Here is a 24,079-nt window from a genome sequence, read left to right as displayed (position 1 = left end):
TTTATTTACGAAGCTGTTACGACCTATTTTAAGTTATTTTAATACTGTCTTCGTGATTTCCCAGCTACTACAAAGTCAGAACAGAAACGAGGACGACAGGACCTGGCCAGGCTGCTCCATCCCGGGTGGAAGGCAACTTTGAAGAAAAGATTACAGGCTTTGTTCACCAGCCACCGCCCCGACACGGCGTGTTTCCAGCCCTGCAGACAAAGGGAGATGCCCGTCTGCAGCCAGGGAAGGAGCCCAAAGGCTCTGGGGAGGGCTGCGAAACTCCAACGCGCGCCGGGGAGGCCTCAGCGCAGCTCCCGTAATAACTCCTTCCCCTAAATGAGTTTGCAACTCTGCGCTTGTCGGCTAAATTAAGCATTAATGAAAAATAGAACAATTTGTTTTCAGATTCCACAGGTTTCCAGCGACAAAGATTACTAATGCTTCATTTTGGGGCGCTGGTTGGCTAATTTAAACTTTTTTTTCCCCCATTACGCAGACAATTCGTTTAATTCGAAGAGGCCAGGTTCCTTCTAATTTTATTAGCGTTTGGCCCTTCTCCAGCTCGTCTTAATCAAAACGCTCATTATTTATTATTATTTTTTTTTTGCCTGCCTGTTGAGGCTAATCTAGCTATTATACGGCTGCTAAATTGGGAGCAGAAGGGAGAGTTTTGTTGCTCCCAACCAGCTGCATCGCCCCGCGCATCCCTGCTGCTCCGGCTGCGGAGGGAGAGGTTGTGCTGAGCAAACCGAGGAGCTTTGTTTCCAAGGGGGGACAATTTTCCGCGGTTTTTCCTTTTTGAGGAGGTTTTTTTTTCCGCTTAGATTGCTTTCTAAGCATTGGTTTGGCCACCAGCAACTTGTCAACCTCGCAGCTGAAACAAAGTCAGGAGTAATGGGGGGAAGGAAAAGTCCTGCAAGGAGAGGAATCGAGGACCCAGACTACCACTAAGCTTCCACAAGGGATTCCCATCGGATTGATAAGGACAAGGCAGGCACTAGTCCGGCTCCAACTCAGAACCGTGGATCAGGTGGGGGGCCCCTTCTGCAGAGCCAGCTCCCGCTTTCATTAATGCCTGCAGTAATTAAATCAGGAGCCTTCTTATTAAAACGTGAATAATAAGCCAAGCGACACGGAGCTGCGAGTCTTTTTTGCAGAGCGGGGTTTGAAATCAAAAGGACTTTGTCAGGTCGCATTAAGAGGGCTGAAAAAGAAATGGGATGCAACTCAAAATGGCAATGGGAGTACAACACACGGGTAACAACAAAGAGTTGCGATAACGGGATAAGGAATGAGAAACTGGATACCTGCTCTCCAGAAAAGGATCCAAGGGATCTCCAGAAAGAAGGGCTCTCCAGAAAAGGATCCAAGCAGGTCATCGGCCAAACAGGAGTTGGTTTCTGCGGCTATGCAAAGAGTGAATAACAGTGAAGTAGCTTAAATTGGGGCATGATGACTAAGACAGCCGAAAAAGTCAGCAGTGAACGGAGATCTAGAAGATGCAGCCCGTAACCAAAGCGCGGGAGAACCGAGGTAGTTTATTCCAGGAGAGGGAAATCTGCCGAGAAACATCGTAACTCTCCAAACGTGGAAAATGCTGATGCACAGGAAGAGGGGCTCGGCCTCTTTCCCCTGGTCTCTGCAGATAGAATATAAAGTAACAGGCTTAAGTGACAGACCTCGAGATGCAAGATTTAGATCACACGCCAGGAAAAACTTTTTAACGGTGAGGACAGTTAAGAATAAGTGTACATCGCTTTTCCCTAGTCCTCCGGGATTTCCCTCTCCACTTACAATTTCTGAAGATAGCTGCTTATCACGAGTCCTAGCAAACAGAGCCAGCCATTAAATGCATTTCAATTTCCTCAGCTAGCGTGAAATCCCATTCAGCGTGTGCCTAACCCATCCTTAAAAGCCTCCAGCAGCAGATCCCACGGCCTCGCGAAGCAAACACCGTTTTTATTTAGCAAACCGTCCGATTATTGCGGCCGCTCTTTAAATATTTAAAAACCCTACAAGGAAAAAACGCTTTGAGTGCTCGGTTCGCACTTCTGAGAAGAAAATAAGGTTCACGGCAGAAAGTTAAAACAAACTGAGAAGGATGTATCACGCTGAACGCAGGTTTTGCATCCACTTTGGTACCTTTACAGCACTGTTGGTGTGAAGACGAGGTGCATCAGAGTGCAGGACCAAAAGCAAAGCGTGCGATAGACGTATCCCGGCCTCTTCCTTTGCTCTGGGACGGATTTGGGACTCTTGAAGGAAGTGCCCAGGCTGCAGGGAGGGATCCTCGGATGCTCCAGGAGACGCAGGGACCCTGCAGGATTGAAATCCCCCACCAGCAGCGTTTTCGGACAAACGGCTTGGGAAAGAGAGGATATAATTAAGAGGAACGCTGAGAGTGTTACAGGGAAATAGATACGTTTATTATGTGTGTGTGTATAAGTAGAAGGATGAATAACTAACACCGTAATTACAGAGCAGGAAACAACCGAGTAGACAGCATTCTGCAAAAAAATAAAATATCTGAAAGCTTCGCTGGGGTTGTAGAAGAAAGGGAAAACACTCTAAGTACCTATTTGCGTTTTTAAGGGGCTGCATATTTTTGGAAGACGAGCACCAAGCTGCGGCACAAACTTCAGAGAAATCCTCTTCAGCAGGCTGCCAGCACTGCCTTCGCTCGTGCAGATGCCGTTTCTCGAAATAGCTGCGTACGGCCTCCCGTGCACGCGTGCTGGCCCCACGAGGCAGTTGGCAGAGCCGCACCCCCCGCAGCAGTTTTTTCCGTGGGAAGATCCTTCTGCCACCGACCGATACCCAGGGAGGCACGACGGAAGGCAGATCCTGCCCCAGCTCGCAGCACTCGCGTGTTTTTGGAGAGGTTTTTTGGGCCGGCAAACAAGATAACCTCCAAACTTGTCCACTGAGGCAGCCGGTCCTACGTTTACGGTTTGGATTTACGGCCCTCTTTCGGCCATACGGCGGCGTTTATTTCCATTGCAGCCTTGACCGTTAGCGGACTTCGAGGCACGGGATGGGGTTGGCACACCACGTTCCCACGTCTCACCCCATCTGCTCTCAGGTGGGGGCTTCGGTGTGCGGGAGGGAAGCGCATCCACGGCCCTCGTCCAGCAGCGGACAGCCCCGTGGTGCTCAGCAGACGGCTCACCCTACCTCCAGGCTGCGGGGGTCCTTTCCTCTGGGAATCTGAGCCCTCTGGCAGCATCCTGGAAAACCCGCAGGCACTAGCCCCTGCGGTGCCCTTGCTGGAGGGGGAAAATCCTCGGCTTCTCCAAGGGTTTCAGCTGCAAAACGCTTGATGCTGGCCGGCACCGAAATAAAAGCCCTGGAGCACAGTGACTAACCGTGCAGGAGGTCACTTGGCTCGCAGACTGGGTCAGGTCTGCGCCTTGATGTCTTGAACATCCAAACCCTCCTCGAGAGCTCCTGCCACCACTTCTCAGCGCAGCGGTCCGGGCCACAGAAGGACACGACTCCTTTTTGACCAACTTCCAGAAGCCTCTCTCTCTCATTCAGCTAGGCAGTCGCTTGCTAACGTGTAAAGAAAGTAGAGGAAGGGATTCAAATTAGTCATAATTTACTGAGAAATGTTCCAAACAAGAGATACAACAAACCCAAGGGAATAGCAGTTGTGTTTTTGTTTTGTTCTTAAATTAATGTTGTTCTGGAGCCATTAGCTGGTTTCCATGAAGCTCTGCTCTGGTAGTTCACTGCTACCATTTTTTAAATAGTTCTCTACCATGTTTTAAATAGTTTTCTACCATTTTTTAAATGGTCCTGTAAAAGTAAATGAATTGCTGGAATATGGTGAGCCGCGGTTTTCCCCCCACTTCTCTGAAAGTCTCACCTCTGTGCCCGTGTTTCTGAGGGACTGGGCATCACCTGGGTGCTTCACGGGGCTTTTCTTCCCTCGCACTCTTTCTTCTTACAGTCTCAATTAAATGGAAGTTCCTCGATTCATGGCTTCACTTGACGGATGCTCTTTCCACAGATGATTCCCGGTACACAGACATGCAAGCCCTCTGAAGTATTGCCCCCTTGCTTCCCACTGCATCACATAAACAGCCAAAATTCACCGTCACTGGGTACCGCCCTCAGGGGGGTGGATTTGGGGAAGGACATCTGGCAAACCACTTAAACACTGTACCTTCTTTACAGGAATTTGCCCCCACTCTTGCTTTTTTTTTTTTTGGAGGAATGCATTATGAGGCCAACAACCAAAAACTTAGGGAAACGAGAGGCACGTCAGCTAAACCATTTCTTTTAGGTTACTGCCAGCTCCGAGTGAATCCCTGAAGAATTTTACACAGCACAGCTTAAAACCGCAGGATCCAAATTAAAAAGAGCAGCCCGCCAGGAGGTTATTGGGTTGTTTTGTGGCTTGCAGACATGGGAAGTGCTCAAATGCTCTTCGCAGGCACCAAAAGCAGCTCCAGCAGCAGTTACCTCGCTCTGATGTTGGCGCAAGAAGCAGGGCAGGAAAACCGAACGTGCCACCATCAGCACGGGACGCAGGCGTGCGGCAGCCTGCGCTGTGACCGCTCGAGCACCACTGCAACACACGCAGAAAGCCAGGCAACATTTAGGGCTTTAAAAAAAAAAAATCAGCCTCTTTTGTGCCTTTGCAACTGTTACCAAGGTACCTGAGCTCTGTCCCCTGCTCTCGCGGTTCCTTGCTCCAGGGCACAGCATCCAGGCAGGGCTGGCTTTTTCCTGTACTTACAAATCATTATCGTTGCACCTACGGCGAGCTGCTGACGCGCACCTGCTGGCAGCCTGACCTCGGCGAGACGCTTTCAACTCATTAACGGGCCCAACAGCCAGCCTAATATTTTACAGGGGAAAAAAAAATATATATATAACACGCCACACATTTCTTTCGACTTATGGCTGTCGTGCTTTTGGGACCTCTGACCCAAGCCACACGCGGGCTGAGTTTGTTTGCTGGCTGTTATGCTCCAACTACCCGTGGTTTTTGTTCAGGCTCACATTTAACCGACATCACCCAAGCGCAGAGAGCTGGCTCTCTGCTCCCAGAAGTTCTGGGGTTTTCCTCCAAATCCCCACATACACCGTGCTTTTTTTTATGTGCGGTGCAGAAATAGGGTCGCAGATATTGTGAATAAACCACGCCCAACGCCAAAGCCTGCCTGGCCCTGCCCTGCCTTCAGAGGGGCAGCTCCCCTTCGGCTGTATTATTAGCAAGTTTTTACCACATTAACTAGATAATTTCAGCTCTAAGTGCATATCTTTGTAACGGGACAGATAATACCCTTTTGTTGCACTTTGATAAGATTAAGACTTATTATTAGACTAACGTTCAAAAATGCTGCATCTAGGGGGGTTCCTTTGTGCCTGTAAGAACATTTTGAGTGCAACTCGTTATTTTGTCTTGAATTCAATGAATGAAAAAGTGCTTTTTTTTTTTCACTCCTTTTTATTTCCAAAGCTTACACCTCTCCTAACCCAACGCGATTCAGCCACTAATTCTGATGAACTCTCCCATTAAGGAGGGCAGTATCAGAGCCCATATTTTCCTGGAACCTCTGCAAGCAACGAGAAAACAGCAACACTGTTAAAATGCTCCGGTGAAGAGCACCGTAAAAAAAAAAAAATAAATATGAAGCAAAACAGCATAAAGAGTTTAACTTGACAATTAAATCCCGTGTTTGCTGCTTGTTTCCATTTTCCCTTCCCCACCTCCGTCAGAGAAAACCAAATACTGCAACTGCCGTTAATTAAAGATGTCTTTAACAACAAACGTGCCAAATAAGCCACTTTGCACATAGCAGGGCATGAACTCTATTCTTCCCGTGCAGCAAATTGCGCCACCCAATAAGTAGCATTAAAATGGTAATGCTCGCTAGCTGAGCCCTTAATTGGCTGAATCAGAGAGCCAGGAGCACGCTTGTGCAATCAAGAGACCCCTGGCTGGCCTAAATGCTGAGTTTTAAACAGATGTCTTCAAAAGAAAAGGGGAGGGAGAAGCCGAGGGAAGGGGATATAAAAGGGTTTTGCGACTAGGCTAATCTCAGCCTCCGTGTGCATAACATGCAAAAAGAAAATATTCTCCCCCAAAGCCGCTTTGAAGTCTTTTGACCTGGACAGCGGATCACAGGTGGCAGCTTATGCAGGCACCCTTCTGCTGGGGAAAGGTACGCTCACAGCCAAATCTTTCAACATTTTTCTGGCTGTAGAGCCGATAACACGTGTTACGTTTTGTGCCGGACTACCTCACGCTGCTCACATCAAAGAAGAATTTTCCCATACGACTTCCACCAGAAAAACTTCTCATATCTACACATCAGTTTCAGTTCCACGTGCAGTGGAAGTTAACTGGACCTGGCAATTTGGCTTGTGAGAAGTCTCGCGTTTCTTCCTCATATCCCCAAAATAAAACCTTTTTCTTTTTATGCATTCGCAGACTTAAGTGGAAGAAAACCAGATTGCAGCGTTGGATGTGGGAGATAGATTTCCGCTCATCTTTTTGTTTTCTGTCTGCTGCCTTTCTTGGTGAAGATAAAAACGTTCACCGAATACCAGCTTCGAGGAAAAATTGCCAAGTCTGATACTTTCCGTGAGTGCCGAGCAAACTCCATCCGCAAGCCCCGGGCGATGGGGAACAACAGCTCCTATTGGGGAGAAAAGTACAGTCATTGGAGTCGTTCAGAGCAAAAAGCTTCAAGTACAGTACTTGAAAAAAAGCCTTCAAAGACATAAAGGTGTTACATTAGCACTTCTTAGCCCGATATTGCAGGAATGGTGGAGGTATGGGAGCAGAAGGACAGTCATGTGTTGGTTTCTCTCTCTCTAAGTCAGACTGAGCTGACCACAGAGCTGAAAATCAGCTGTTTCTTGAGCGCAAGTGATCACGACTTGATTACATTTATTATGTGAAAGGGAAGGGTGGTCTAAGCCATAATTACACGTACACAGAGCTTTGAAAGGGCCAATTTCAGAGCTCAAAACAATTATAAGCCAAATCAGGAAGGAGAAAAAGAATACATACATACCAAGCATTCTCTATTATCTCACGCGTTTATTTTATAAGAACTAGATGCCCAACAAATCAGTTTAACAGAAGGGGGAAAACAACGCTATCATAAAACAAAAATAGAGATGCCGGTCTTCCTTAAAGGGAAAGCAACCAAAGCAAACGTTTTTAATTATCATTTAAAAACTCAAGGGGAAGCTAATGGTAATTAATACGTGACAGAATCTAGGAACTGTAGAGTACAGATAAGGGAAGCAAAAGGACGATGAAAAGAAGTCTGTGATCGATGTAATTGAAACAATCTGGGATGTTATTCTTTTCAAAGACACCACCTACATCTTTCTAGCAAATGAATCCATTTAGTGGATTTATCCATATTAGTATAGCCCATTACTGAACACGAGTGGTAGAATTGATAATAGAAGAAGGCAGTAGTGTTCAACAAATGCTCACATCCCACACCTGGGAACGAGCCAGCAGACATATGGCTATCAGAGGATGAAATACACGGCATCATCATGATTATTTTTGGAATGGAGAAACATCAGCTATGAAAGATTACACCATATTACCCTAATTTCATCTTTTATTAATGCCTGTCAGCAGGAGTTTGGAGAAACTAGGGTTTGTTTTGCAGAGTACCTTGCCAGCAGGTCTGTTTGTAGGTGACAGCAGCCTTCTAAAACGTTTCATTTTGTAGTGTATGATGGCTGATTAGGTAAGTAGTACAACATACACACTGAAAAAAAATCAGTTTAGGTCATGCTAAATGGATTAAAGGCATACCTGAGATAGGAAATGTTCCAGCAAAGCAGGCGCCTTCCCCCTGCAGCTCCACAACGGCCATACCCAGGAACGTACTGTGCAGCAGTCTGGGGATCTGGAAAAAATAAATAAATAAAATTGAAGAGCCAGGAACTCTAGTTTCCAGTACCATCAGAAACAAGAGAGCAATAGAAGAGGTAAACAGCAGTTAATCTCGATCATTTGGTAAGCTGTGCCTTGTTGGCAACACGTATTTCACGTCGCAGCGTGGCCAAAGCTGCCAGGACACAGTGAAAGGCATGCAGGAAACCATCAGCTGAGTAGGAACGAGCGCTGCAACCTCGTGCCCCACCAGGCTAATGCTGGTTTGGGGCGTGCACTGGAAAAACCGTGAAGAGGAGCTGGCTGGAGCACTGCTTTGATGTTGTAGGCAGCTCCCGAAGCCATAACTCGGAAGAGAAGCTTGGAAAATGAACGTGAACGAAATTATTAGGGAATTAGAAAACACTCTCAATAGTAAGAACGAAAGGAGTTTCTCTCATTATACGTCAGAGAGGAAGGCTCAGAGAGCAAAGCGAAATCACCGGACAGATAACAGAAGGGGGACAGTGAGGGGCTTGAGTCTGAGCACCCAGTGGTGGAAAGGGCCGACTGGGCCGACCCCAGCCCAGCTTGCCGATATCAGCCACACGCTCTAAGGAAGAAGGATGACGCGGCAGGGACGGCAAACAAACGGGCTGTGAGAGCGTTACAGACACCACACGGAATGCAGAGCGCCAAAAATCACATTTCCCCGGGCCGCCGCCGAGACGCGGAGATCCGCCGCCTGGTGATGGATACCTTAATTTTGCCCGATAATGCCTGCATTTGTCTCGATACCGGTTATTGCCTTCCCCAAGGAAAGCCGAAATCGGGAAGGGTTTTGAAAGCTCCGAGAGAGATGCTGCTGTGCCTTCCTCACCTAGCGGGCGTATTTATGGCATAATCCAAAGGAATAATTACTCCAAATGGTGGAACATCTTTCCCCGCGATCAGCATGACTGCAGGGAGCTGCAATCGATGCTGGAAATATATGTCCCCCTATTTATCACGGGACAGTCCATCAAGCACTGAAAAAAAACCTGTTCTTCCCACCTTCCTACCTCATTTCAAAGGTGGAGCTGGTTTTGCATTGGAAATCAGACGGCGTCCTCTCCCAAAGAAATGGCTTTTTTAGATTATTAACAGCTGAAGCGCGATACTAAAATCAACTCCAGCCTATGAAAAACGCAAAGAAAGCTAGGGAAGTGATTACAGTAATGGGGAAACCTTTGGAAATCGGTAATTGGTCTATTTGTTTTTCTGCGTGTGCACGGCCGATACCACGCAGGGGAAGCTTAATCACAAGTTCCTCTCTTTATTTGAAAATTATCGGCGCTCCTCAGCGCCGGGGGTTCCTGCAGAAACAGGTTTGTCTGCCCCAATTAGAAATCCCCCAAAGAATGCTCATTTCCAGAACGGTCGCATCAAATATTAATTACTCGCATTTGGAGTAAATGAACAGAAGCTCGTAAATTTACAAATTCAATTACCACGAGCCATCGGACGACTTTTTGCTTAATTGCTATGGATTGCCCCTTTCGACATCATAATGAAATTAATAGAAGACGCTGGTAATCGATAGCTACTGATTCATCGATTCGGAGCAGCGCTTACGAAGACTCTTTAACCCCCCCCCCGACATCGTTATTTATTATCTTATGAAGCAAGAGGCGAATAGATACGGGACATACTTGGGAGTGCCTCGAAGGAGTCTGGCTGTTACACGAAGCTCAAGGTGTGGCAATATGGGATTGTGCACCCTTGAAGGTTAAATATTATCCTCGTTAATATTTGAGTAAGGTCTTCTCACGCGTGGAAGAAAACAGCCATCCTTCATGGGCGATCTACTTTATTTATTCAGCGAGGAATATTAAAAAACACGAGATTTCAGCGCAGTCTATCTGGCCGGTGCCACTCCGTGCTTATGGAAAACGTGCGCTATTTCTATATTTCAGTATTTCCACATGTGCACGGACTTCCTAGGGATCTGCAGGCTGACTTACGAGATTCAGAAAGCGGTGGGAGTAGCGCGCTCGATGCCAACAGCGTGCAGTATTTTCGTGCTAACGGTAGCTTCCCCGTCTGAAACACTTCGTTACAGCATGAAGATGTCTCTACCCTGCCGTAAAGGAATGCTGTGGAAATAAAACACCTTCGGATGAAAAAGTAACACCAGTTACACTGACAGAGCACTGAGAAGAAAAGCCTTGAACAAGACAACGAGCCGTGCCCGCAGGCCCGACCACAACCTGCTGATTTTGCTGTTCAACACCGTGCTGGACCCCGGGGGGGGCACAACCCTTCGTGGAGGGCACAGCACCGGGTGCAGAGCATCGTCCCCACCGTGGGGAGAGGCCACGAGGGAAGCAAGGTCCCCCCCAAGCCCCCCACAGGAGAGGAGCAGCACGTTGGCCAGGCGGGCAGGAAGGTTGCGCTAACCTCCAGACTGCATTTGTAAACTCACGGCACGAGGAAAGCACAGAGCCGGGGCCAGGAAATGATGTAAATCGAGTTGGTCTGCGCCGACAATAGCTCTTGATTAGAGGCTTCCAGAGCTCCTGAGGGGGTTACAAATGTCCCCCTCCCCAGGCACAAACATCTGAGGATCAGGGGAAAAAAAAAAATTCTATCAGCACACACAGACGACGCAAAGGGGCGCAGGGTGCCGCGGCACACCTGGGGAAGCCTCTGCCCTGCAGCGAGGCTGGTCGCTGCCACATCCTAAATATCTGTGGGGTTTGTGACCGCTCGGCCAGGACTGCTGGGCGCAGGGTGCCGGGCAATGCGCCCGAGATGGCCACGGCCACCTGTGGTGCCACGGGACAAACCCCCGAGAGCAGCCACCCTGCAAAGTCCAGCTACAAGCCCAAATTCGGCTTTGATAGTGGCTGCACGGGTCCCAAAGGGAGACGCGAGCCTTCTCCATGCTGCGGGACAAGGTCATCGGATGAATTCAGTGAGCTTGGGAAGGTCGAGTGTTTTCTCCTCGTAAACAGGTCAAGACGAGAGAGAGGAGGAGAAAGAAAGGCGTTTCAGCATCCTAAGTGTTGTCAAATTTGCAAGCAAGTGCTTTGAAATACGCAGGCTTTTTTTTTTTTATGGAATACATTTTCTGGTGTTTAAACAAAGCAAGTAGCTGGCAACAAAACCCCAAGCCAAATTGCGGTTAACGGTGAAGCAATAATTGCAGCAATAAATAGAATATCTCGAAAATTATAGCAGCCTGAAAACATTTACCCCACCTGACAATGTATGGGACAATTCAGCTCAGGGTAAGCAACATAATTTGTGGTTTTATTATTATGTAGAGATTCCTGCAAAGTCAAGTTGTCATACACCTCCATAAAAATATACAGGGAGCTAAGTTCCTTCAGGGAGATTTTTACCTACCCTAAATAAACTTTCTGCTGCACGTTGCTGTCATCATTACCCGGTCACGAGCTGCAACAGCTTCCCAAGCCCTTCCAGCTCCTGCAGCAGCCTCTGCTTCACTCAGGGGGAAGACAAAAAGTTACTGATTAAGCACATCGGCTACGATTAGGGACTGCTCACGGCTGCTTTTAATTCTTTATTATAACGGGGTGTCGCAGCACGCTGCCACGTGGCACTCTGCAACATGTCACGCTTCGAAGGATCTTCACGACGCTCCTGAAGGGTTTTCGTAGCCGTATGGCACCGGGCTAGGGATGATAACATCCCACGGGTGCGAAGCCATGGTCAGGGCCTCGATGCCCCACGTCCCATCCCTGCCTCACACCAGGGATTTACCCGAGGCTAGCACTACACTATAAAGCCCTCAGTTCTTCGATGTTTCCAAAAAATAACCTTCCTGCCTGCTAAATCCAAGCCTCGGCCTGCCAGCTCTGCTCAGGGCAGGCGGCGCTCAGCCCCGCGTGCTTCTAGGGGCGGAGGAGCACGGTGCTTCAGGCCAGGTACCCCCGTGTGGATTCGAGATGGATTTGAGATGGCCACAGCAGGTCCTGAGCACGGAGCCCCTGCTCCCAGAAGCTTTTTGGTCCCCTTGTTGCCTGTGTGGTCTGGTGTCTGAGCCACCAGCACCATGGCACCCACCTTGCGTGCCTAAATCCTTACCGGGCCTCATCCCAGTACTTGGCCAAAGCGCTTCTCGTTTGCATTCACAAGAGAAACTCCGGAGCCCGTGGAGATCCAGCACGAATGTCACATTTCTCAGCCCCTATCTTCCTCCTGACGGTGTTGAGAAATCAGTAAATATTTGTACAGCGTCTTAAAAATGCAAAAACACCACTTTAATGCTAACTACCGTCATATCCAAAGATAACCGTTGTAAGTGCTACATTATTCCTGAAAATTGTTCTTTTTCCTATTTCAGATGTTAAAAACTCTTGTTCCTTCAGCGATTTAAAGCATCTTTTTTTTTTTTTTTACATTTGTATCGTAATGGAGTGCTTGACTATTTGTCGAACTCGATCTCGTTCTTCATCTCAGCTGGCTTTACTACAGCAAAACAGAATGAGAGAGAACTGCAAAAGTAATTCCCCCCCAAAAATATGATTATACTACCTATGAGAAAGCGTGCGCTGTCTTCACCCCCCTAATCAAAATTTCTACACGTGCAGAGGGACAGAAGGGAGAGTTAAATTTCAGACACCCGACCTTGCAGCAAACGCCTCTTGCCCAGGACGTTTTAAAAGGGAAGGCGTATCCATCCTTGCAAGCATTTACAACAAGTCTAGCTCATGGCACCGGGCATGAGCGTCTAAAAATAGCATTACAGGTTTGACTTCCAACACAAGGTGAATACGAGTCTAAAATGAATCCAGACACGAAGTACTGGAAGTAAATACTCCGAGACAAAAGCCCTGACATCCTGCCGGAGGGCAGGCAGTCCCAGGCACAGTCCCTATATCACCACGCATGCATTTGCAGGTGCTTACGCTGAAAATAACCCAAGTGCTGTGCGCATCGGTTGCTCTTGTTTCAAGCAGTTCACAGCTAAGCAAGCAAAAAAAAAAAAATCATATTTTCGGCAGGTGCATTACCAGCTCCTTACTTTGCACCCTGTTTGTGGGGCCGGGTACAGCCCAGCTAACCGAGGTCGGAGGCGCCGTACGTGCAGGAGGTGGAAGACACGGGGTTGTGGTGACTCGGGGGGACGCTGAACAACCCCAACACCGTCCCCAGGAGCAGCTGCCGAGCCCGAGCCACTCGCCTCGCACCCAGCTCCATCTCTGCCAGGGCAGAGGAAGCCCCGGGAGCGACGGCTGCACTGCAGAGCCCGGCCACGTGAGGATTTTTCCAAGCCACGCACAGGGTCAGGAAGGGCAGCCAGCCGCCGTGACTCCAGCCTAACCTTTACTTTCTCACTTTTGGGAGCGAGACAGCTCTTATTACCACTTTTGTCAAGGCTTTCTTCTTCAGTTTTGAGTTGCCTTCGCTTTTCTTTCTTTTTTTTTTTTTTTAAAAGAACCCTTTTAACTTCCACATTCGAGAATGATTTCTCCACTACCTGCAGATTTAAAAGGGGTGGGGTGGGGGAAAAAAAAAATGAACAACCCACTCACTCTTTATCCCAGATCATGATCAATTTAGCAGAGCCTTATCATATAAAAACACTCGGGTTATAACCGATTGCAGCTAAGAGAGGAGGCTGCAGCTCCAGGTCATTTAGAAACAGGAGACAGCTTTGCGCCAGGGGAGCACCACCGACGCCGACAGACCTCCCCCATTCACGGGTCCGTAATTAAATCGGAAAGTAAAGCAGAAAATTGGCCCAACGTGGGTAATGTAAAGCACAATGTAGCCATAGCGTTCGCTTTAACTGCCAAACTTTTGTCGTGACCCATAAAAGCACTTTCAAGATACTGCATTTAATCGGAGTTTTATGGCACTTGTGAAAAACATGCTCTAAACACATCTAACGCTGACTTTATCCTTTCCCTCCCTTCTTTTCCTCCTCTCCATTCTGTTGCTTTATGGCTCCTTTCTTCCTTCACCTCCCCACTTCTCAAAGACTAAAGCAGTTACTCGTATTTGACATGCACAAAATGCTGTGATGCGTAAGGAAGGGAGCTCAAAAACCTCTCCTTCCAGAGAGGCCAAGATCTCCGCTCTCCAGTTTATTTTGTAGATGTTACGAAATAGTGTTATGGGTCAGCCTCCACATCAGGCTGGGGGACTGAAGCAAAGTCCTCTGTCTCCTAGCTTCACTTTTGAAGCTCTCTAAGGTCGTTTTGTAGAGGAGCGTGGAAAAGATTTGAGAAATTGGATCTGACAACGGGAAGGCTGGCGTATGGTCACCAATGCCAAACCTTGCCTCGTTCACCCAGAAGTGTGCCAGAGGAGGGAGGAGCAGCTGGGATTGTTGGGGTGATCGAGCCAGGAGGGTGAGCCAGCTGCGGCAGGGACAGCAGGGAAGCAGGGGCTGGCGCATACAAATCCACTAAGCTTTAAGCTAAGGAGAAAGCATAGAAACAAAGCATCTAGGCTGTGGCACCTCAAAAAATGGTCTCACCTCACGACACCGGGGCACGACACGTCCTACCTCCTTGCTCATCTCACCTCTGCCACCACTTCAAAGAACCGTATCCTAAAACGAATATTATTTGGGTTATTTTCTCCTTTTTTGGCCGTAGTGAAGCAATCTGGTTACACGACGAGTTTTCAGAGTAGCGGAAGGATTTACAAATCTATTTAAGGATTACATATATATATATTTATACACACACACACATTAGATATAAAAAAACCTTACGCAGCACCATGCAGTCTGCTCTGAAGAAAATTAACTCCAACCCAGCCAGGCACAACGCAACACTACATATATACACATGTAGTGTTGTAATTTATATGTTTTAGATATATATATGTACGTACACCAAGCCTGTACAGGGACCATGGAGAAAGGCAGGCTCTCTGGAAGGTGAAGCCTATCTTTTCTGACAACCAAACTGAAAGCTGAGGCTCCTAGGCTCCTGGTCGACATGAGGCATGCGCCTGAAGTATATGAATATTTAATCCATATTCCCTTAAGCGCAGCTGCCCTCCTGGGATGCAGCGTGCAGAGCACCGGCGCCAGCAGCTTTCTCAGCCCGCGCCCCGCAGATCCACCAGGACACCTCAGGAAGGTCCTGCCCCCGCTGCCAAGCTGGGGCAGGGGGTGCCCGAGCTCAGGGCTGTGGGGTGGCCACAGGGCACGGCGTCACCACCTCTGCTCGAACGCGTCCGAGCATCCCTTGCTGTCCTCCAGGGTGCCTGGGGTGAGCAAACCTCAGCAGGGAGACGGCACGGGGGCAGAAGCCTCCTGGAGCTATAGGTGGGGGTTTGCCAGGGAGCCAGCGCTGCTGCCTTCAGGGAAACGGAGACTGGCGTGCATTTTCCTGTAATTAAACAGGGATGGAAATCAACGAGATTTGATTATAATGAGCCAAATAACTTACATCTTCGGTTGGGTCTTAATAAGCTCACCATGGCTAAGCACATTTACCAGCAGGGGAACCTGCCCAAGCCCCAGTTCACACCCTGTGCAACCCCACAGCGTTCAGCTTCCCTCCAGCCTCCTCTGCTCGTCCTCCCCTCCCTCTGCCACGACTCCAGCCATTTCTGAATCATTCCCTCTGCAGAAAAACAGGGGTGGCAAGGAGCAAGCAAGTCCCACCTTCATCTCCACTGCCTGCTGAGGGGAGGTCAGCAAAGCTCTCCCGCCCCAGGCGGCACCCACACAGTCAGGGGCGCTCTCCATCGGAGCTGCCACGGCTCAGCGCCGCTTCCAGAGCCTCGGAGAGCTCACCAGCTTGGCGACCAGGACCCTTTCACACAAGCCAAGCGCTCGATTAGTAGCTATGGATTTCCAATGAATTTTCCTGAGCCTCCAGGAGTGACTGAAAGCCACCTCTTCCGTGATAGCCGCATTGCGGAGCTTTTCGGGGAGGCCAAGCCCCCTCCAGATAACAAAGGAGCCGGCGTGGCAGGTTAAGTGGCTGATTCCCCTCCTGTTAAAATACATCTGTGGGCGAGATGCGTTTCCCCAGGGGCACTAACACCACCTGAGACAGCCATCCCCAAACAAGCCAGTCAGCGCTGTTCCCTTTTCACCGCCCCGTGCTGCTCCGAGCAGCTCCCTCACCCCAAGAGCCACCTTCTGCTGCCTTTCTCCCTCCAGCACCTCCCAAAATCGGGCCGCGGGCTGTGGGTGAAACCCCACAAGCGCCTTATAGCTGACCTTTAGGACGCTGTAATCCTCAAGCTGATGGAGGTTAAAAACAAGGAACGCTTAACGCTGATGGATGCACGCGTGCGTTTGTGGTCGGGCTCGCTCCCCCTGAAAAAAAAAAAAGACGGTAAAATATGTAGTGATAAGCACAAGTTGTCCATGTCTCACACAGTTATTAAGCAATATAAAAAGAGAGAGATGTTTCTAGGCTGAAGCACAGTTTATCGCTGTCTGTTATGTGTTGGAGTTGCAATGCTCCCATTTATAGCATTTTCTCCGTTTTTATTAAATACCCCGCAGACAGGATTATTAGTTTCCTCACAGCTTTTATGCCGTGCTCGTGGCTACACTATCCGAGCTCTTCACGGATATTATTTAGTTTTACAGCGGCCAAGGAGGCTGGAGGCTGTGAACGGCTCAGCTTCACCAAGCAGAGAGATGAAGCTGAAAAAATCCCCCTTATTTTGGGGTGTAGCTTGAGCTGCGAGACGGTTGTTTGAAATACCCCGGTATCGCAGAGCACCTCGGGTGCCCGAATCAAGGCTTCTGTAAGCTGTAGGTCCTGAAACGGGGCGCTCCAGTGAGATCTTGCAGTCTTAAGTCACGATTCACACCCTAAGTGGGAGAAAGCTCCCGAAAAAGACGAGTTTTAAGCAGTTTTCCCATCAAACGCGGCGGCAGCAACAGGGACCAGACCAACCTGTCTGAGGCAGCCCCACCTCATGCACAAAGCTATCCATTTATTTGCTCCCGGCGGCCACCTCGTCCATGGCTTTTGTAGGGCCCCTTGCGCCAGGGAGATGGGCACCCAGGGGAGGAAGAGCGAGGTGGCCCCGCAGAGCCGGGAATTCCACCCCGCTGCGTGCGGCGGAGACATCCAGGCAGCTGCAGAGCAGCTTTCTGCTTCTGACATCTCCACATTTATTTCTCAGTCAGCGGAGAGAAGCAGGCACTTGTAGGGAGTGATTCATTTGACCCTTTCTAGATGGTCTGCTATTATATTAACAAGCTCTCCGCCGACTCTGAAGGGACCCTAGGGAACCCTATAGATTTCTGCCGCTAGTGCCATGATCTACACCATAGGTAGCCAGCCTAACTAGCAGCCTGGATGATTTATAAGCCGCCAAAAAGCGGCGAATCATGCTCTAGAGATGCCTGCCTTGCTGTTACAGAGGGAGAGCGAACAGCAGAACTTTAGGGGGTGGGAGAAGCGGAGGAGACGAGCCAAACCTTTCATCCCATTTCTCGCTAGCGAGAAGCCACCTTCATCCTCTGGAAAACACCAGCTCCTGGGTGAGACAGCGGCAGAATCAGGCCCCTGGCCCTCAAGCATGAAACCTTCAGAGGCTCCAGCTGCCGAATCCTCCTGCGTTAGCACGTCAGCACGCGGGCTGATCCCCAGGGAAAGCTCTGTACCTACGTCCAAAACACAAGCACCAAAGCGTACTCATTTTGAGGTGCACAGAAACAAAACCCGAATCATAATCTGCAGCTGGTCAGTACATAGACTGATTATTTTTTTCCCCCCAAAAAAAACCGTTCTCAAAAGCCTAAGTCACTCCTGCTTAAGTAGTCATTAAAATCCAGTCTGCAGCACATTAGGCTGAAGAGTTTTGGCAATCAGCTGAAGATTGATGAAATTACATGCAATTACAATACGATTTTTGTAAAGCGAACCAGTGAGTTCATCTCATGAGTAATCTCAAACGTATGCCGCTCAAGTAATTCTTTTCTCCTGAACTCGCTGCCCTCGCGTTAAAAAAGAAAGACAAAACAGCAAAACGTTGATATATCGATGACAGCCAAACATTCTCTTGCCTTTTAGCTTCTGCAGGCGGGAGGAAATCTTGCCTTTGACTGCCATAACGGTTCGTTCCCGCTTGCTCCAACTTTCCCCATACCATGATGCAAACCTGCGCTGGCCAGGACCTTCTGCTGACCGCACACTTATTTCACCAGTTCAACTAAAAATAAGAGAGATCATTAAAAAAGGAGGCCTTGCGTAACATTTGCCATCATTAACACAACACGAGGACTGAAAACCGTCACCTATTTGTTCCTTTTCCTTTGTCGTTTCAATTAGGCTGTCGGGCCTCCCAAGCCCAGATCAGCGCAGCTATCGGGACGGGAGGGAATTTCACAGATGGTCTCAAGCACGCTCCGCAAAACGTGGGAGGTAACAGGGTGACACGGTGGTACGAGAAAATAGAAAACCCTAAATCGTTTCCGCGCGTCGCAACGTATAAACCGCAGCTCCCGGCACAGGGAAGTTCTGAGAGCAAAGCTACGCCGCAAAGTGATTAATAATTCGCTATGGGGAGCTCCGGCATACCCAGCGAGCGAGACCAGGGAGTTCAGCGCTAGATAAACATGTTTTGACTGCGGGATGACTGTTGTGAACCTGCAGGTCAGCCACGGCTAGAGCTGGGGAAATCCTGCAATGAAATTCCACAAGCGCTCATTTAGTTTTGTAAACAAAGACCTCTTCGGCTCTTCTCTGTGAATGTTCTTACCGAGTTGTGTTGTGTTCCTTTTTTTTTTTTTAACGACTTAAAAAAAGCCATTCCCCTTTTTTCCTTACCCCTAAGAGGCTGTCCTTCTATTCCCAAACGTTTCGGGTTGATTCTCACACCGCAGGACAATCCTTTCCGCCGTTGTGGTCCAGAAGCAGGCTGCGACACCGCTGTCCGAAGCTCGGCCCACGGCCACCTTGCCAGCCCCAGGACGATTCCCCAAGAGGACCCCATCCCACAGATCGCAGCTTTGAACTACTTCGAAAAATAATCAAGACTTGGTATTGGGAATGAGCATTGGGCTTCTAGACAAAAACACATCCTTCAGACCCTCGCGGTAGCCAGGGAAAATTAGGAGCCATCTGTATTCTTAAGAGCCTTCCACTCTGTTTGTTCGCCAATTCCAGAGGTTTCAGCCTAAATTGCGCCATCGCTTTGTTTTTTTGGATGCTCCCACTTCCTAGCATTCAAATGTCCTTGTCCCTTTGCAAATTGCAAAGGAGGCGCCCTGCCGCAAGCATCCCACTTCCTACAATTATTTGAAGCCGGCTAAGGGCTTGTTTCAAAGCATTTCGCCGCTCAAGTTGTCGCCACCTCATTTATCACGAGAGCCCTTTATTTTTAATGGAGGCCACAACTTCATTCTGAGCTCTCGCGTCAATGAGGCTGCAGGTGAAAGCCAACTGGGGACAAATTAGGTACGGCGTTATTACTAGCACGGGAAGGGACAAAAAGCCCCGTGGCCCCGAGCCGTGCAGACGTGCTGGGGTTTCAGCGGGAGCAGCGATGGCTTTTTGTCAGCACCACACCACGTCTGGCAAACTTTGCACCCACCAAATGAGAACTCCGGGGTTTTAACTAGCTATTCCCATTTAAAACCATAAATGGGATTAAATGGTCCGAGATGAAGTAACATTATTATCAGGGAGTGGTTTAAGACAGGGTGCGGGGCTGGGATAGTGACTGTGGTTTAGCTGGCGTTATTTTCTGGTCCCTGGGGATATGCGCACACACGCACGCGGCTGCACGGACACGGCAGCCTCGATTAACGGCGGCAGCAGCTGGTCGGGGGTAGATGTTTGCTCACGGTGAATTACAGAAAGCGGCTGTCGTCAACCTGTAAATTTGAAAGAAAAAAAAAGAAATCAACCTCGTGTCAGGCACAACGGCGAGAAACACGTGCCGCGGGATCAAGGGCATACACTTCCTCCACGTTAAAACCAAACCCAGAGAGGCTCAGCCTTCGGGAGGGAAGGAAATCCTTACACGTTAGAGCGAAGCAGTGACTTCGACGTAGCATCCACGGCCGGCGAGGCTGCATGTTCGGAAACCGCTGCTCTGCGTTTCGTCACAACCTTACCACGGTTTTTGCAAAGCCCTTTTCCCAGGAGGCTTCAGATCAGATGTGGCATCCGAGTTTCCGCGGGGTTCCTGCTTTCTTTCCCCAATTTTCCAGCTGGGTTAACTAGGCAGGAGGAGGTCAAGTACTTCACAGAAAAATCATACAAAGTGTCAGAGCCACAATCAAAAGCCAGGAGCCTCCAAACACCTGCTCTTTTGCTGTCGCCATCCCATGTGTTTCCTTGGTTTTAGGTTTATTTGCCTTCTATTATCACCATAATTCTGTTTCTTAGTGCTCGGCAACTGTTTCCTCACTTCTTCCCTGGGCCCAAAATGGCACTTAGCACACAAATCTCACGGTTCTTGTTGCTGTTCTGCGTTGCCTTTACCTAATGAAGAAAAATAAATAAAAAATAAATAAAAGAGAAGTTTTCCTTGCAGAGGTATGAGCAAGTGCATGCCCTGCACAGCTGCAGAGTCCCATCGTACAGGATTTCTCCTTTCAGATCAGGATGAAACACAAAAAACAGAAAGCAGTGCCTTTCAGATACGCCCTCAGAGGGAAGAAAGTGATTAAAAAAACCCATCAGCAACACTACTTAATTCTTTAAACGGTAACAGAACTGTGCTGTGCCCAGGGAAGTAATGAACTGAAAGTGCGTATACACACAGAATGCTCCCCTGATTAGTATTAACTATTCACATTTAAGTAAAGACAAATAAAACGCTAACCGCTGCCCCGCACTGTGGCTTTGCCATCTACCTGCAAACGCTGTTCATCACTCGCATGCTGTCTCACGGCTCATTTTAAACAATAATTGCTTATCAGGCCGAAAGCAATCAGCAGAAGGCCCGATAATAGGGAGCAACGACAATAACAGCACAATGAATTGGGTTTAAATAGGGCCTTTGGTTTCAAAGGAAACCCCTCATTTCTCCCCAGGCACTTGAGCGCCAAGCCAGCAGCTCGCACCGCGCTGATGAGCTCATAAAGTAGTTCCCGTGGCTGGATTTGCACTTTGCAAAGAAATTTGTCATCGGGACCTTTCTGATCCACGGGGGCTGCAGCTGAAGGCCAGCTGGGCACAGAGCAGAACTGGGAGGCAGGACCCTAGCACAGATGAGGCAGCTTGGCCTGGGGCCGCTGGGGATGAGGCCCTGGGGATGCATCAGCCCCAAGCACAGTTCCTCATTCACACAAAGCTTTTATTTTTTTATTATTTTTTTTTTAAACACTCTTCTCTTGTGCTGATCCACAACCGGTGACTTCAGCTGCTGGCTAGCACCCAGGGAGCAGCCGCCCCTGGATATGGGCTCCCTGCTCCCTCCCCATCCTGCCCCTTCTGCTGTGTGCGAGCGAAGCAGCACCGTGGTGAAGAACTTGGCTTCAAACCGCAGCCTCCGTCCCGATGAACTCCACGAGAAGCCACGTGAGGTAGCTTTTCAGAGGCTTCCCTCTGTTCGCGTCACAGTGTTCCTGCTTAATTGTTTCAAATGGTTCTGTTTTAATAAAATGCACTGAGCCAATAATACACAGAGCAAAACTAAAAGAGAGGGAGAAAAAGTAGAAGCTAAGATTTCTCTGGACGGGTCTCCAAACCATGGCATACACAAATACCAAGTTTCTTCTGCTTGTGATCCCTGATGCACAAGGCACACCTGGCCATCAGTGACCCATAGACACCATCTTCTCTCCCTCACAGCCTTCCCAAAAACGCAACTCAGGAATATTTACAAAAGTTTGGCCCAGCTAGGCTTGTCTGGAGGCTGAGAGGGAATTTCCACGTTATTTTCAGTTCTAAGGATGTGGGAAATCCTAGTTACAACTGGGAGTTGGCAGAAACCCACTCTTACAACTATGTTCAGTGCTGCACAGACACCGAATGCTGTTCAGAGACCGAGATATCTCCCTCACTTCATAAATAGGAGCCACCCTCTCTACCACTAGCAATGGTGTTAAGCTGGGGAGTTACAAAACAGACTGCTGGAAATGCCGAAAGGCTACTTACTAAATGCTGGAGGCACACGAGTGTATAGTAAATGCTTACAGTTACCAGTAGTAATCTCAGTGCATCATGAATATATTTGTTACACTGTGCATAAAAATGAAAACTGTTCTTCTTCATTATACCACAACAGCAAGGTAATGAATCCATTAGGGTATTATTATTTGAAAGACAAGTAATTGGCCACGTAAGCCTGCACCCTGCTATTCAGGACTACTGAGTGTGAACTTTTTTATGGTACTTTGACATTTGTTTTTTAAAGGGCCATAGAAATCCAAACCGTACGAAAATTGTGGTCTCAACCGATGATTTGAATAAACTATCATCAAATCGATATTGAATTCATCCCTCCAAAGATGCATTAGAGAAGATCATAGGTTGTGCTAGTAAATTCAGCTTTTAACCTTGGGGAGAGACACACGACCTCACATCAATTCTGCAGTGTTATTCTGAGAGACAGTAACAAGATGAAACAAAATACCCTGTGGATTTAACTTACAATACAAACCCAATGTACCTTCGCATGATCACATAGCGTTCTTCCCAAAAGAAAAAATTCAACATTCTGATAAAGTTATCTTATAAAAAAAGATGTAACATAGCCCAAAACTTTTTTTTAGGCTATAAAGCACGTACCAGGGAGCGGTTAGTCATTTTTGCTATGCTCCTGAAGGCTGCAACCAAGAGAGACAGTACATTTACCCAGCATACTACAAGACAGAGCAAATTGCCCACGCTGTGCTCTCCAGTAGATGTTCTTCGGTCTATGCCAACAAGAATCGGTGTTTATTCCTGACGCACGCCCCACGTAGCACAGGTGCCCTGGAACAACACCTGAAAAAAAAAAAAGGATCCTCTGGTAACAAAGAGTCCAACCACCAGCTTTAGGGAATTCAGATTCCAAAATACAGACTCCAAGCCCTGTGCCACCAGGGATTTGTGGCCAGGCATTGAGTAAGGTACAGAGTTTATCCACCAAGATGACCCAAGGGACTACATATTTCTCTCGAAGTATCTTTAGATGGCTGCGTTTTTTCGGGAAACACTCATTAGAACCATAATAAGCAGAAAGCTCATCTGGCTATTAACCAAAAAGAATTTAGCTCTTACTTGCTAAAACATTTTTTTTTAAATTAACATAGGTTATTTATCTCAAAGATTTCTTTTTGAAGGCAAAGGAAAGTTGAAAACACTTTTATGGTTATTTAAGCGTTAAGTAATATGCTCAGTTTGGACAAAATTAACATTTCACTTCTTTAACAAAATAGACCCAAGCTTACAAAATTTTGATTTGTGGGGTTCCCAAACACACGTTTAAATATTGCAGCCTATTGCAGCCCCAAAATATTTAAACGAAGCTTTACCAAATCCAAAAACTGTTCTTTTAAATTCGCTTCTAGGCTTCAGAAGCGTCCTATGAAACCCGAAGCACGGAACCACTAAGCCAAAACAACAAGTATAACCAACATACTGCAGCAAACCCCAAAAGCACCATTTCCTGACACCATTTTTGTGGAAAACCCCAGGAAAGGAGGCCACGACGAGGGGCGAGCGCCGCCTGCGAGGCACGGTTACCTGTGGCGAAGGCCCCGCGCGCAGCATGGCGGCAGCGTGCCCATGGCCGCCCTTTGTGATTGAAATGAGAGCCAGGGCCTCCCGCCGGGCCTCCCCCTCCCCAGCCGGCCTTGATGAGGAGCACACGGCCCCGCTTTTATGAACACCTGTGTCTAAAGCCCACAAATAATTAGCTTAGCCTCCCTATTTCCCTCCAATAATGGTGTAATTTGCCATGCCTTTCAGCCCCGGGACAGCTGGTGCTATTGAAAATCACCTCAGGATTAGGCCGTAACTCCCCGGCCTCCCTCTTTGGGGGCTTCTCACATCTCCATGGCAACACACTTAGGCTGCAAATTATCACCTCTTAATGATAACTAGGAAAGTCTATCTTATTTTATTCCGCTTAAGTCCGTAATAAAATATAACGGGTGAAAACTGCCAAGCAGCTGGGATGTATCCTCACCTTGCCCAGGAGCTTGGCTTTTGTTGGTGGCTCGCCTGTCCCTCTGAGAGGCTGTATTTAAGGTTGGAAAACAGCCCTGTGGCTTCAGGGGGCAGTCACCCCCAGTGGCACACGGACAAGGGACAGTCACGGGGCTCCCTGTGCCATGTAATCCCT

At 48.3% G+C, this 24,079-nt stretch overlaps 2 long non-coding RNA genes across 9 annotated transcripts; both read right to left on the bottom strand.

Moving 5' to 3' along the window:
• Window positions 1-2,018: 2,018 nt before the first annotated feature.
• Window positions 2,019-5,127, bottom strand: LOC310888630. Its single transcript, XR_014575985.1, has 3 exons — window positions 4,656-5,127; window positions 3,860-4,564; window positions 2,019-3,543 (listed from the first exon to the last, which is right to left on the bottom strand). It is a non-coding gene; the product is annotated as an uncharacterized lncRNA (long non-coding RNA).
• Window positions 5,128-5,194: 67 nt separating this feature from the next.
• LOC310888629 lies at window positions 5,195-23,778 on the bottom strand. Of its 8 annotated transcripts, none has more exons than XR_014575977.1 (16): window positions 23,479-23,778; window positions 22,540-22,737; window positions 19,823-20,286; window positions 18,625-19,673; window positions 17,862-18,007; window positions 17,274-17,459; window positions 16,053-16,151; window positions 15,489-15,639; window positions 14,708-15,210; window positions 14,346-14,420; window positions 12,885-13,340; window positions 11,945-12,058; window positions 11,243-11,338; window positions 9,856-10,451; window positions 7,793-7,886; window positions 5,195-6,644 (listed from the first exon to the last, which is right to left on the bottom strand). It is a non-coding gene; the product is annotated as an uncharacterized lncRNA (long non-coding RNA). The 8 variants fall into 8 exon arrangements; XR_014575979.1 differs by lacking the exon at window positions 15,489-15,639 and having other exon boundaries at window positions 18,625-18,811; window positions 19,575-19,673; XR_014575982.1 differs by lacking the exon at window positions 15,489-15,639 and having other exon boundaries at window positions 9,856-9,987; window positions 10,317-10,451; window positions 23,479-23,776.
• Window positions 23,779-24,079: the final 301 nt, after the last annotated feature.

This window comes from Anser anser (assembly GCF_964211835.1).
Source record: "Anser anser genome assembly, chromosome: W".
In the NCBI taxonomy this organism is placed as follows: domain Eukaryota; kingdom Metazoa; phylum Chordata; class Aves; order Anseriformes; family Anatidae; genus Anser; species Anser anser.
Note: the sequence above shows the minus strand (reverse complement) of the source record. Positions and strands in the feature narration are given on the sequence as shown.